The 16,385-nt window shown below is 36.3% G+C and overlaps 1 pseudogene; it reads right to left on the bottom strand.

Moving 5' to 3' along the window:
* Positions 1-319: 319 nt before the first annotated feature.
* The window catches only part of LOC122347002, a 27,914-nt pseudogene continuing 11,848 nt past the window's right edge, over positions 320-16,385 (bottom strand).

The following is a 16,385-nucleotide window of genomic DNA, read 5'->3' as shown; positions in this document are numbered from 1 at the left end:
TTTTAGAAACTTCTCAGTGTAGGTGTTTATTTAACCTTCTATATGGATATCCATCTCAGCAATAGACGTTCCAAATAAATATACACAGAAAAAAATCTATAAAAATTTCACACATTATATTAATATCTCCATTCTGATAAAAAGGTGCAAAGAAATCCAGAGGGACGTAAATCTATCAAGAACCACTCTGTGAAGGCATCCTATAATACTACACTCATACACAGTGCAAAGATTGTTTCTGAAGTGATCACATCAGTGCTTAAAAAAATGAATATAGCACCTCATACAGCAATGAGGCTCAAAATGTCACGATTGAGTCTTTGAGTGAGCGTGCATGTCCGAGCATGACCAGACATTACCTCATGACTATGTAAGTGTCCATGTCAAGATAGTTTTAAAGCTGCTGGAATGAGGCTCCATTATGTCAGACAGACCTCAGGCCCTACCTCTCACGCCGGCTGCTGTGGGTTGATGTTGAGGTGGGCAGGGTTTCCCAGCAGACCAATCCGCTGCTTGTGTTTCCTCTGCTCAGTCATCTGAAGATTAACAATAGGGATGAGTTCAGACAAACACCATTAACTTGGAAATTCATATCTCATACCGCAAAATGGTAACTTATGACACATCTGCTATTTAGGTGTAGGCATTCCAGTTGTTATTTAAGAGTAATTTGGCAGCCTGTTTATACATGCACCTTTATCAAACTAGTCAAACACGCACCTGCTCTTTGAGCTCTGTGAGTTGATTGGTCAGGTTGGAGACCAGCCTCATTGTGGACTCTAGTTTCTCCTGCAAACTGCGCAGTTCATTTTGTTCACCCTCACCATCACTGCTGACCAGCGACATGGCCCTCATACGTGGAAACCAGTCCAGATTGTGTTCCTGAATGAGGGTTAAAAGGTCACCTTACTGATAAACAATAAACAATTGTAGAATAATTTCTTGATTTTCATCAAAGCTGCCTTGTGTAGGCGCAGTGGTTTTAAAAGAACTTAATATACTATGAGTGAAAATAGATATTTTGAGTTCACATTAACAGGCCTTTTTCCCTTTTTTTGCTATTATAAAGATTAGGTACATTTTTGGGTGCACGTAAATATTTAAGAAAAATCTGTTTATATATAAACATAATATAGTATAAACATAAATATATATGAATAAAAGTAAATATTTTCAAAATATATATTGCATGTGTTTTTATTTACATATACATACTTTAAATACACACAGTACACATACATATAACAGGTAAATAAAAACGTTCTGGATGCGAGAACAATTTTTTTTTATATTAAAAAAAATGGAATAAATTGTCTAATTTTTTTACTCCATTCTAATTGCAGTAATGTGAATATAAATAGTATCTTCATTTTATATTAAATTTTTATTTGTAAAGTAATTAAAATCATACTGTCTAAATCTAGTGATTTTTTTAATTAACAGTGTAAAATAAATTGACAACAAAATAACAAAAGTAAAAAACACAAGTATTTATATATAGCAATACATAACATCAAATTAATTCTGCTAATAATAATATACATTTTCAGGTTATAGTAGGTTATTGAGGTTATAGTAGGTTATTTATTCTTTTCAAGACTCACCTTGATCATCTGAGCGACATAGCTCTCAGGGCCTGTGTATTCAGTGGAGTCCTTGACCCGCACCAGCACAATGAAGTACAGGTAATGCCACAGGTTGTGCTCTTCCTTGATGTGCTCCTCTAACGTCACTGTTTTATTATCAAACTTGTCTCTCTCCAGACCTGGGTGAACAAGCAGGTAACCCCAAAAAAAATAAATCCCCAATTTCATGTAAAGTCAAATTTATGCGTATTTGAGCATAACCGTGCATCTTCATCTCACCGCAGATGAAACATGTGGTCTTGAGGATTTCCTCTTTCCTCTGCTTCTCGCTTCTCAGATCAGCAAACGTATCAATGATGACGCCAAAGATCAGATTCAGCACGATGATGATCACCAGGAAGAAGAACAGAAGGTCATACACGACCCGTCAAGGCGAACAGACGCTCCTGCAAACACCCATACAGATCTTTCTTCAGATTGTTATGTAAAAAATGAACTACTATTGTAAATATATGCATGTGCTTACCTCTTTGGATGGCTTGCTGCGAGAACATCTCCAACTCCACCACCACTCCTGAGACCGTGACTCAGTACAGTGATCATACACATCCACAGAGAATCACACGCTCGCTCTACGTCATCTATAAATACACAATGTAGAAGCTCTATTTCCATTCACTTCCAGTGTACAAATAAATGTCAGATTACAAAATATTGCCAAAAATTAAGTCACATCAGTGAAATAACTGGATTAGGGCTGTTCCTTTTAGCATTAATAAATTAATTAATAACATCTAATATTAGTTATTGACATTAATTAATAACAGTGTTAGTTTATTACATTCGTATTGATATTTTTAATCATTTCATAAAAGCAGATTTAACTGCGTTCTGACCTGTATCTTATTATAAGCACATTATTATCATTTTATTTTTACTAAAAACATATATGCACTGTTTTAATTGGATATGCCAATTATGCTCATGATAATTTCATTTGAGGAGAATTTGTAATTATTGTGACTCAACAATATTGTGTATTCAACATAACATGCAGTAGATTGGATGAATTTTTCTGCTCACCCTCCTCAACATCCGCAGTCAGACAGGAAGCATTTAGGCCATTGCAGACCCCCTCAGACAGGAAGCCAGGAGCCAGATTTACTCCCTCCTCTGACACACACATGTTCAAATAAAAAATACATTTTCTCACCCTCTATTATGAACATTACTTTGTGATTTGCTTTGTTGTCTGTGTTAATGTGTGTTACCCAGAGTGCCGTTGGGAATACGGTTCACCTCCAGAATGAAGTCATCCTTAAAGAACATATAGCCAACAATGGAGAAGAGGTAAACCAGGATCAGGCCCAGAACAGCCGTCAGGACAATAGAGCGGCCATTTCGAGTCACACTCTTGATAACGTTCAAAAGAGTCTCTTCCCTGTTCACCAGATCAAACAACTACAAACACACAAATGTACAATTAATTAACATTAGCGGTCTAAATTTTTGCACTGACAATAATTTGATTCTATATTAAATGATTGAATGCATCATGAAATTAGGTCAATATTTGGCTAAATATTATGTATACAATATCATAAGTTAAGAACTAAAACATTTATATAATACAAAAAATAAGAAACATACTATTTATTTATTTTTAAAGACAAACTTATTCTCCTCGCTCATATATATATATATATATATATATATATATATATATACACACACACACACACTGTCAAATGATTTATCCTGATTAATCACGTGCAAAATAAAGGTTTTTGTTTACATAATATCCTATTTTTTTAAATGCGTATTTATATATATATATATAAAAAATATATAATACAAACATATAAACTATGTAAACAAAATTAATCATGATTAAGTTAGTAAAATGTGTTAGTGTAAGGTTTTCAAACAGACCAGTAGACTGTAAAAGAAGACATGTCCAAAAAGGCCCAGAGTGCAGATGAGAAGGTACAGCAGATGAAACAGGAACTCCTATCCATCACCATCACCCGGTAACCACGGGTAAACGTCCCACGGTTACCCACAAAGCTCAGCATGAACACTATCTTATTACAAACCTGCACAGACACCAAACAAGGCCAGATTGTCACTTCAGTCTGACACCACATAAGATTATTATTAAAGAAACTGTGTGCACAGTGTATGACTGTATGTGAACCCTCCCATGAGTGTCCGTGTGAGTGTGACCTTACATTAAAAGCTCCCAAGAGTGTCAGCATATGCTGCAGGCCCACGGAGAAGCCCAGCTGCAGCACACTGGAGATGACCAGCACTCAGCACTGCGTTCGCCTCGGTGACATCAACACAAACCCCAAAGAGCCCAACAAACACACCCACAGCAACAGAGAAAGAGAAGGATCTAGTGAACCTGAAACACACACAGACCACATGTAAGGTATAAATGTTCACACAAGTCAGGGATATTGTGAAAGAAAGCCTGACTTGTGAAGATAACAAAGAGGGGAACTCACTTTCACTCATTCCGTCCAGAGGGTAAAAGAACGCCACTAACAGGTTAATGAGAACAGCCAGGTTAAAAGACACATTACTCCAGAATGACATGTTCCGGCTACACCAGTACAACACTGGCTGTGCTAAAAACAGAATAACAGGGATACGTTTCAGAAATGATAAAAATTAGTCATTTTCAAACACTAGAGAATAAAAACACATTTACCTCTTAGCTTTTTCTGCCACCTCATTTCATTGAAGAGGTCGTCTGCGCAGGCAGGAAGAAGTCATTTATTTTACTGCCCTGTTCGTCTCTCTCTGTACCATAGTACACACGCAGCTTGGACTCATTTGTCAGAAAAGAGCAGATATTTGGTACGGGAAACACAATCTGTTCCATAGTGCGATCCTGCCGGACTATCTATTTACACACACACACACACACACACACACACACACATATAACAGAGTAAGATGGGAATTTAAAAACAATTTTAAAAAACTGAAAGCGTTTATGTGTTATACCTCTATCTGTGCGGTGTGTTCAGTGTAATACTCCAGGGCCTGGTCCTCCCCACCTGGTTTCAGTAGTATTTGCAACTCCTTATTGTGACGTGACAGCTGAAATAGCAGGTTAAATCAGATCAATGCTACTAACGTAATGAATTGCTCTTATATAAAATAAGGTACGTTTGGTATTGCGGTTGACTTTTAAAGTTGACCACGGTCCAAATAAACTGTTCTCATGCAGGGCCCAAAACTGTCTTTTGTAATTAAATAACATTTTAATAAATATGGTTATTAGCCAGTAACAGAGAACGGTGATTTAACTCTTGCTGACAGAAATGGCGTAATTCAAACTATACATCTGTCGTAACTTGTTTCTTTTGCCACAGTGTAAAACTGAGCATATATTGCAAATTAATGTTTTGATAAAAATGTTCACTACACTGATAGATGTGCCAAAAGTTGTGTGTCTCTGTGTACCTGATGTGCAAGGATATAGATGTTGTGTCCAACATTGCGAGGTGAGGCAGCATGGTCCTCTCCATTCTCCTGTTCCTCATCCTCGAACTCTGCTTCCCCCTGCTGGTAGGCCATTTTCATCACTTCCACCTTAAACACGAACGCACACAGATGGGTTTGAGCGGATGTTGTAGTCAAGGAACGATTATGGTTTACTATCTGTCTAAACAGAATGACTCCAAGATACAGTTAAAGCATTGACAGAACAAAGATGTACTGGGATAATAACTAGCATACTCACTAGTTCTTTTGGTCTCATGTTGTACAGGATTCTTTCTGCGTTCTCACTGTCATGACGGCTCTCCATGATGGCCAGCAGCAGCTTAGATGCATTATTCTAAGAAATGGACAAATAATGCTACATGATACTTAATTGGCCAAAGTATTAAATAAAAGTACTATGAGACGGTTGTGGAAAAAAATTACATTTTGATTACACTCACTTTTTTCACTCTGTCCTAATTCAAATGAACTTAAGCATAAAATGATCATGTTCGCTTAACATAACATGTTCTGTAGATTTTATAGGAGCGTTTCTATGAACAGGGAACTGCAAGATATGTTAAAATATATTAAAAAAAAAGAAACTAAGAAACTAATTGTAACTAATATAAAAAATTAGAGGGATTTCTAGTCTTGAAAAAGTCATTGAAATCACTAAACTACAAATTTCTCTAGTTATGTCAAGCTCAAAAACCTTTTAGTGTGTAGAAGTTGCTATTTGTGAGTAAAACATAATTTTAAAAATCCTGTAATCACAAATGACAAGACAATTCATGTAAACTACAACTTCTATATTTTGTAAATTTAAGTTTCAAAATGACCAACTTTGTCATCACAGCAGAAGTAACAGAAGCCAAAAAAGGTTCAGAACCACTTTGCATAGTAAAATTTGACGTTACTATGAAATGAGAAAATTGTTACATAGTCAGTTAAGAGTGAAGTGATGTACCTTTAGTTCTAGAACCAGATCCATTCTCTTTCTGCCCAGTGGATTAATATCATTCAGAATCAATGCAATAATGATGTCAATGCCATTAGACTCATGGGTGGCAATGCAATTCTGCAAAAACATGCATACTGAACACATTCAATATGTGAAGTATATTTATAAGAAAGTGAAAGTTTCAAAATAATATATTGCAAAATAAAAAATAAAAAAAAGATGCTGAAAGGTGATTGTTAATGTCTGTGTACTTGCCTGGTTATCGTGGCAGGGCCCTTGACAGTATTCAGTGAGACTCTCTACAGTCTGATTAATGAGAGCCACATTATGCTGGTTAATATACAGCCCTAACAGCCCCAGGCCTCCTGTTGTACTTCCACAGATGCAGTCCAGGAACTGCAGGGTTTCACACACCAGGTTATAGTTGTTCTTGTTGTTTTGACAACGGAGAAAATTCTGAAGGAGTAAAAAAGAGAAAGTTCTAAACATACACAATGTAGTCTGTAAAACCAGGCCAAAACAGTAACAATACACAAGACATGACAATGTTTGAGACCTCAAACAAAAACAGTTGATTTCCTTCAGGCTTGGGTTAGATAGTAATCCTCTAATCAGGCTAGAATAACAAAAAAAGCTAGAAACGTGACAGATGGAGAGGCAGGCCATCACACACACACACCTGCAGGTCACGATTATGGTTCTCACACAGCAGCTGTAGGAAGCGAAGGATTGGCTGCATGATGAGAATGACAGGGCTCATCTCGCCCTGCTCTGTTCCTTTATCTCCACCTCCTTTGTCTCCATCTGTGGTGCCATAAGCCTCCTCAGGATCAGCATCTCGTCGATACGAACCATAGGCCTTCTTAGTCACAGCAGATGCCTCCAACAGCTGCTCACGGGTATCATCAGTCACCACGACACCTGAATTTTTTTCTGGAGAGGAAAAAAATTATGATTTCTTATTTATAATCTTATAGTGACATATCGTCTCATACAATTACTTGATAACATTACACTGTGCTCTCTAAAAGTAATAGGGCTTAAAATCATAAATATCATTGCATCAGAAAACATCAAACCAAGTGGTATTTATTCCAAAGAAAGACAGCGTATGATGAGATATAAAGCACTGACAACCCCAACCTCTCCGGCGTTGTGGGGTCTCTTTGTCTGGAGTGTTGTCATCACGCCGTTTGTTGCCCAAGTCACTAGTGTTGACGGTAACTGTGGCTTTGATCTCCAACTGAGCAGCTTTCATTCTATCATAAAACACCCTAAAAAACTTCTCCGAATTTTTGTCTTCTGTTAAACGTTTGAAGAAGGAGTGCTACAGAGAGATGAGAATAAAAGCATAAATTACCATTAAGTTCATATGTACTAAGGACAAATTGTAGCAAAATGTAATACACAGTAACAATGCAACTTTGTGGAAATATGTTTACAATGTAAAATAATTTCTTTGCTGTCTTTTGATTAGTTTAAATAGTAATTTATTCTGAATTTTCTTCAGTGTCACATGATCCTTAAGAAATTATTCTAATATGCAAATTATTCTAATACACGTGATTTGGTGCTTAAAACATTTATTATTATCAGTGTTGAAAACAATCGTACTGTTCAGTATTTTTGTGGGTATCATGATACATTTTTTTGGGATTCTTTGACCAATAAAAAGCAAAAGAACAAAATTTATTTTAACACCATAAAAGGCCTCACCCTCATCTTTAATCAGTTTAATGCAGATACAATTTAATCTTTGTTGGAGAAACATTAATTTCTTTAAAAAAAGTCTTACTGATTCCATTGTTTAAACTGTAGTCAATAATAACAAATTTAATACCACAATGTTCAATTCTTTTGCTTAATCGTTTTACTGACGGGCCTTTCTGACCTGTATGATGGTGTTCCCACCCTCCAGTAGTGCAATGGCCAATAGTATGCTTTCGTGGAAGACACGGTCACTGGTAGTATTCATAATAAGATCAATAACAAGGTCAGAGGCTCCTTCACGGTCCAGGTGGCATTGCACCTCCATCAATGACATCTCAGCCCTACTCAAACCCCCTGAGGTCATACAAACACACAAAAACTAATGTTAAAATACATCAGAAATGTTCCAAGAAGCTACAATGAAAAATAAACCAACCTGGCTGACTCTTGATTGGTCCTACAGGTGCCAGGGTGGAGTTACTGAAGGAGGTCAGACTTTCTCTCCGCCCACCACTCCTGAAGCCATAGTAACGGTTGACGAGCAGCTGCCGAAGGGCCTCCCCCTGTAATGAGTGTGAAAGTGTCTGTTTAAATGTGCATCTTTTCCACTGTTGCTTTGGCCTGTTCACCACAAGGCTGTAAATCAGTTTTGTTTCGAACAATATGTATCATATATAGAAATACATTATATAGTTGAACCAGAGCAGTTAAGAGGTACAGATATGTGGTTGGAGAGAAGGGTTAGGTGAAGTTAGTGACCTACCCTCCTTCGATCCTCCAGCTGTTTTGGTGGCAGACTCAAATCCACCACCTGAGTGAGTGAGCAGAGTGGAAAACAGAACACTAACATAGAGTTAGTAGAGTGTCATCATGCAATTATCCCCAGCTCTATCCTAGCAGCATGCTTGGTGTTACAATAACATCAGTTGACAAGAATGACTAAATTGATGCATTTAACTCATAGTAGTTAAGTTAGTTATGCTCTGAAAGTGAGTTATGTAAGTGAAACCTTATATACAATAAGATTAAACAGAAAAGAATGTAATACAGAGTGGAAAAGTGAACAGGTGAGAATGTAATAGTCAGAATAAAAAGTCTGTAACACAGCAGTTAATACCCAAACTGTCCAAATATTGCGTTATTACCTAAATGGTTGGTAAATATTACGATACACTCAAATAATAGTTTAGAAATCATTTCAGAACAGTCTTTAATTTTACTACAACCTCATAGTGTATTAGAAGAACTACTAAAGCACTACAAAATGGTTTAAAGAACACAATTTCTTCTGTATTTCTTATTGAAACAGAAAATTAAAGTAGGGCATACACATTAAATGCCTTTTATAAAAAAAATGTCTTAATTTCTTAACTTTTTAAGTAACAAGAGAAACACCAAACCAAAAGAAATCAATATGTGTAGGTCAAATTTCCTATTCTGATTCTCAAGATAGAAAAGAAGTAGAGAAAAAGAAGATAAAAAACAAGGGGAAGATGGGATGAATGACAAAAAGAGGACAACCTCAGTGACATCCATCTCATCATCAAATCCCAGTAGCTGAAAAAGAGGAGTGAAGGATGGGGTTAATGAAAGAGTGGACATACTTTGAATTAAGCCAGTAACTATTAGTGATATGAGCATTAACAAGAAGACATAACAGATCGACTCAAACTTAAGCAATGTGATTAAGGTCACACATGCAGATGCTACAAATGAAGACAATATGTGTAGAGGACAATACAATCAACCTCTCACAGCAATATCACATCTGCATTCTGCCTTAGGAAAACTTATATATATATACATACATACATACATACATACATACAACACAGATTAAAGTCTTCCGTTAGTCCTTTTATTAATGGTTTTGTGGTAAATACCTTCTCTCCATATCCTCTGTCTTTGGTCATCATTTCTCTGAGCGTCTGCAGAACTTTGATACAAAGCCTCTCCTCATTTTCTTCTAGAAGTTGCTTGGTATGTTTTATCAATCTGTACAAAAAAAATATTCTAGTGTAATTCAAACACATTACAAATTGACAGCATAATATTGTATCATTAATAAGTCTTAATAATTAATAAGTAATAACATATTTTATTGTGGTGTTCTGTAGCCTATATTACTATATTGAAGATACTGCAGGTACAGTGAGAGTTCATCATACTTGCAGATGAAGCCTCCACTCACACTTCCGATGGGCTTCAGTGTGTTCTGGAAACAGCAGTTCTGGACGATGGAGGACATCCACCAATACAGACAGCTCAGCCTGAACCAGAGGCCTCAACCGCTCTTCCAGTGCGGACACTATATCCTACAGATACACACACAAACACATGCAAAAGCATATATTCACCACACACCCTAACAAAGTAAGGCACTGAAGCAAAACAATTGAAAGCAGGTTTAATGATAGAAAGTACAGAAGAGACATAAACTGACATTACATTGCGCAACTCTCTTCTGAAAATCTTCTGCCTCGCTACCTCGTTTTATAGCATCAACATAACAATCACTGAACCACTTTCTGGGACTGCATTCTCCACTTAACATAATATGCAAAAAGCCTTAGAATTTGGCTAAAATTAGGCAATATCACTCACTCACCTGAAGTCTTTCAATAATGTTGCGGTAGTCTCTGGAGGTGGTCATAACAGAATCTCTTCGTGTGGCATTACGGACGGACTGTCTCCAGCTCAGGGCTGTTTTCTGCACTATGTTGTTTGACTTCATGAACAAATTATTCACCTGACAGTCCAGATCCACAGGAATGGCTATGGCTCTACCTTTGGCTGCACATTATTAAAGGCATATACATTCAGGCTTATGCATGTAGAGAAATTAGAAAGAAAAACTAGCAAGGAGCTTCCATACACACATATTTTATGTCAAAATCTATAAGTAAATGTTACTTTTGCTCAGGGGCGGCTAATGCCACAGAGAACATTGGTTCAAAAAGGTTGAGAATCACTTTCCCAAAACCTTTTTTATTATAATGTTATGATAATGTTACAATATAATTATACAACTGAAGCTAATATTACGAAAGTTAAAAACAGCTGGTGGAAATGATCTTCTTACCCACGTCACTCAGCACTTTGATGCAAGCCTCCACATTGCCCTTCTGACTTGGGAGCAGCCAGTTGCAGTGATACACACGGAAAACTCCCTGCAGCAGCTGCACAAACACTGGCTGCCGGGTCTGAGACAGAGAGAGAATAAGATATATAAAGATATACGTCACATCTGCAGATAGTCTGAACGATGCTGAGGTGTACTGGGCTGCTGGAAGGCACTGTATGTTACCTGCAAACTTGTGCTCTGGTCTGAGAACGGTGAGCTGAAAAAGGTGGTGACGATGCTCATGATTGTCTCAGTAACGTAGCGCTCCAGAACTGTGTCAGCATGCTTGCGGTCACTTGTGTTATTGCACACCTACAGGAAGCCGTGTTTAATGTCTGAACATCAAGATCATATTGTGAGTACATCTAAAAGTTTGTTTGTCTTACTCTGCAAATGTCCACCAGGAAATCATCAAACAGTTTCCACATGTGATTGCTGGTGTAGATCTCCTTCATCTCAACCTCTGTGTCTACATAGCAGTGATTCAGGAAGTTCACATAGGCCATCTTCACCTACATTTGAAGTTTTATATTCACATAATGACAATCTGCATACAATGACTTAACAATGAGTAATTCTGAAAGTATTTTACACATTCAGCAAAGACACTTTTGGGTTTAATTTACATGAAGCACACACCTCTGGGATGCAGTCTTCGTGAGTCACCACACGTACAATATCATCGAGGGGGAGCAGGGAGTTGCATTTGATCTCAGTGTAGACATTCTTCCCTTCAGTGCACACAGCCAGCAGCTCCACTAAGTGAATATGATACCTGCAAGGGTCAGTGAAAACAAATCTAATTCCTATAATGGCAGACATTTAACAGGAAAAAGCTCAAAGACCATACACTTACAAACTTTACATGATTTTGTAAAACAAGAATGATAAATGTTAACATAACTTATAATGATACATATAAGAAAAAAATCTAAGAATATATAAAGTAGTTCTGTCAAAAGATTAATAGCGATTAATGACATCAAAAATACATTTTTGATATATATATATATATATATATATATATATATATATATATATGTGTGTGTGTGTGTGTGTGTGTGTGTGATGTGCTGTTATTTTTTTCTATATTTATTATGTATATATAAATACACACATATGCATGTATATATTATATATAAAAATGTTTTATTTTTCTAATATAAATTATATAAATAAAACATAATAATTATGTAAACATAATAATTTTTTAATATTTACTTCTGTATGTGTGTATTTATATAAACAACAAATATACACAGAACACACACATATTATGCAAACAATGCAATTAATCCTTTGAAAGCACTAATATATATAATACTTAATTTATAAATACACAAACATGCATTTATATATTTTAAAAATATCTGATGTTTATGTATTTAATATATTTATATATAATATTAATTATATTAATATAAATTTATGCACATGTAACATGTAAATACTTTCAAAATACTTGCATGTGTTATTTATATATTCATAATAAATATACAAAGTACACACAACACACACACACAAAGTACACACACACACACACACACACACATATATATATATATATACATACATATATATATATATATATATATATATATATATATATATATTAAAACTTTTATTTTTGGATGCGATTAATCACTTGACAGCACTAATATATTTTACATATACATATTTAAATCTATAGAGTGGAGACAGGGCCAATTAATCTCTATACCTGAGTGCACTGCTCTCATCAAGTCGTTCCCTCTCAATGCGCATCATTTGAACTAATGATTGAAAAGATGCCCGGTCATTGTAGAACACCAACACATCTTCACCCGCTGTCACCAACTAAATACACATAAATAATATCAACTGGAACAGTTTTCACTAGTCTGAAGAACAAAAGGGCAGACAAGGCAAATCTGGGGTTTGTAGTTAAATACAATAATTGTTTATCTGGCCTACAAACCTCAGCCATGACAATGTCTTGGCATTTCTTGATGAACTTGTTCTCAGCCTTTACAATGGTTTGGAGGAACTTGAGGTAGTGGACACTGCGTCCGTGTGTCTCGATGCAGTGCACAAAGTGCTGCACTACCCGCTCGTTAATCTCACTACACAACTGGAAATTATTCATGAAAATATGCTGCATGGTCACTGCCTCTAGAATCTAAAAACAAAAAGCCAGGGACAGAGAATTAAACAATCAACAGTTAAAATATACAAATAAATATGTGTGTTTATGTGCTGAAGCTCTCACCCCAGGGTTGAGGAACAGGTTAATGTGTTTGTGCAGAAGTGCCTGGTTCTGTTGATTTCCAGCGCAAAAGTTCTGAAGGAACTGATGAGCTAAAGTCATAATCTCTTGCATCTGAACATCCTCGCCCTAAAGACACAAGTAAACACATAAATCAGCAAAAACATTAACCTTTTCAGTTGCGCAAAGGCTCACATGCACACCTTCTCATAAGGGATCTGCAACAGTTCCAGGACCACACTGTGAGCTCCCATGTTCCTGAGGAGCCGCTGCTGCTGTTTCTTATTCTTCTTACCAGAGATGCCCTCCAAAACACACAATTTACTCAACCTCAGAAGGATCTACACACACAAATGTAACAACACATGTAAAATATATTTCACAGTACATCGTATTGCTTGTCAAAACCTTTAAACTCTATAAAACATAAGCACACTCCACCTCCTTCACAACTCTGTAGTTTGAGCTGCTGGTACTCTCAACTTTGGGTTTGTCTGATCTACTTGAGTTGATGACACCCTGTTAGAGCAGGAAATACATCATAATAATATACAATATATAATCATAATATAATTAGATATCTGAAAAAAGAGCAATTATGTTGCTTCTTAGCTTAGTTTTTTTGTGTTAATTATGAACAAATAATAACAAGAGTGAATCCAGACCTTGTGGTGCGCTTCATTTGCACCCTCTCCAGTGTCCATCCCTGAGTCTGACCCCTGTCTCTTATAGACCCACAGCTCTGATTTCTCTACTATAGACCTCAGCTGGTCCAAATCTGACTTGATCTGCTTGTAATTTTCCACATCCTGACTGGTCACCAGGAGCTGAACCTAAAATAAATAAAATGCCATATGTGAGCAACTATACAAGTTATATAAAAAGAACCAATATATAATATGGAACATATGAAACTCATCAATTATTAGTCATTATCACATCATCCAAGTGGATGCTGCACACTGGTGGGGAATAAGGAGAGACCCCTTATATGATTGTAAAATGCTATATAAATGTCTCCTTCATTTAAAAAGTTTGTTTACAAAGGCTTTTTATTTTGCCAATTCAATCAATTAAACAATTAAAAATTCAATTAATACAATTATAAAGAATTTTAGAATTTATTATTATGTTTTATTATTTTAAAATAATCACCCAAACACAATTTAAATTAGATTTAGATTTACATTTAGATTAGATCTTACTTTATATTAGTTGTCCTTAAGTACCATGTGCTTCATCAAAAAATAAGTACAACATTCTTATTGTGCTCATATTGTCTTACAAAAGACTTTTGCTGCTATTGACGTGGAATACGGGTAGGTTTAGGGACAGATTTAGTGGTATGGGTAGGTTTAGGAGTGTGTTAAGGTGTAATGAATGGGTCAACAGTATTATTAGAAATGTAATTACAGTTTAAGTTCATTACAGATGTTATATAATTACAATGTAAAAACATGCATGTGCACTATATGAAATGATTAATTTATATTTAATTACAGAGTAGTTAAGGGCAATGTGTCTGACAATTTTTTCACAAAACTACTACAAAACAAAAAAAGACTGCGTAAAACTGGACATCAACAAGGATGTGAATGAATGAATACCTGCTTAAAGGCCTGTAAGACCTCTTGCCGCTGGCTGAAGTGTCGGAAGAGGAGGTGAAGAGCTCGTGAAACCAGCGGAGGATAGTCATGCATGGTCAGGTGCAGTAACACCCTCAGAAACGTCCGCCACCATGATCATCAAGATCCAGAGGGGTGTTTTCTTCACTAGATATACAAACACACACAGATTCACACACATAGGGCACACAAACATAAGACAAATTATCAAAGAACACAACCTTCTCACCTTCCTCCAAAAATCCCCTCTGCTTGCTCTTCAATGTGTTCAAAGTCCAGCGCACCTAACAAAGACAACAGTTATTCAGACTACATTTACCCATACCGACCGATACTGACACAAAAACACACACTTGCTCATTTCACCTTGAACACTGGCAGGAGAGTCCTGGTTTACAGATGGCTCTGTTTGAGAGTTGCTCTCATCAAACTCTGTTTTAAAAATACAGAGCAGGCAGGAGATCCTGTAGTCCAACCGCACATTTAGAATGAACTACATAAAAAATGAGACAGTCAACAGTAAATATTTTTAAACCTATACACAACTAGTTTGGCAAATCCTAAGCACTCAGGCTGTGAATTTCCCAAAACAGAACATTACATAGCAAATACAGATTAGGATGTGTTTTAACACCTGTAGGATTTCAATGATCTTGAGTTTGGTGTCCATCACTAGTATGTCTTGTTTCTGAGGTTCAGTCTGGGCTTTCACTTCATCTCTGTCGGGAGGGTTGTGGCTGGTAACTGGCAGGAACCCTCCACCCCTCAACACCACCTGTGTCATCAGCTCTCCCACCCCATGGATGGACCGCATTACATTACTTCCTATAGAGATGGCCACAAAGACTTGAGAGCACTTTCACAAAAGCATTTTTTTAGCAAAACATTTTGATGTATTTATTTGAAGTGAAAGATATTTGATTGACAACCTGCAATTGTTACCTTAAGAGTTATTCCTAATTCTTTATTATGGGTTGAAAAAAATATCATGGTTCGATTTGAATCTGATTCACAAGCTTGCATTTTGAGTTGATTTTGATCTAATATTTTGGGTATATTTCAGGTACAGTACATGCCAAATTTTCTCAAGAAAAAACAATTAAAACATAAAACTTTATTCAAACATAAATTCAACATTGAAGAACAGTTTCTGACCTTTGCCACGGTCTCCAGGCAGCTTGATAGGGAAGGGAGTGCTGATATGGACACAGTCCAGGATAGCCAGCAGGATTTTGGTCAACCTTAGCAGGTCACTGAAGTTATAGAAACCAAAATAGATAAGGTTCCTCGCCAGGTTCACAACCTATAAAACAGTGGAAAATTTAAAAGAGATTTGTTTTAAAAAGCAATGATTAAATTATAATTGTTAATTGTGCAGGACATATATTGGTGTTTTTTTATATATAGTGCGAACATACCTCAAAAGTAAGCTTGTTTTTTTCCTTGTCTGAAAATGGGAAACTCTGGCACACAACATCTCGCAGGTAATTCTCCACAAACTCCATCGTCTGAGAGAAGCGCTCCTTCACCTCATCACGCGATGTCCCATCGTTATCATAACTGGTCAGAAACAGAAAAATTGACTGGCTAACAAGCAGACCACTCACTAAAAGGGCCTTTCACTGTTAGCTCT

The sequence above is a fragment of the Puntigrus tetrazona genome, chromosome 6 (genome assembly GCF_018831695.1).
Source record: "Puntigrus tetrazona isolate hp1 chromosome 6, ASM1883169v1, whole genome shotgun sequence".
NCBI lineage: Eukaryota > Metazoa > Chordata > Actinopteri > Cypriniformes > Cyprinidae > Puntigrus > Puntigrus tetrazona.
This window is presented reverse-complemented; position numbering and strand designations above follow the sequence as displayed.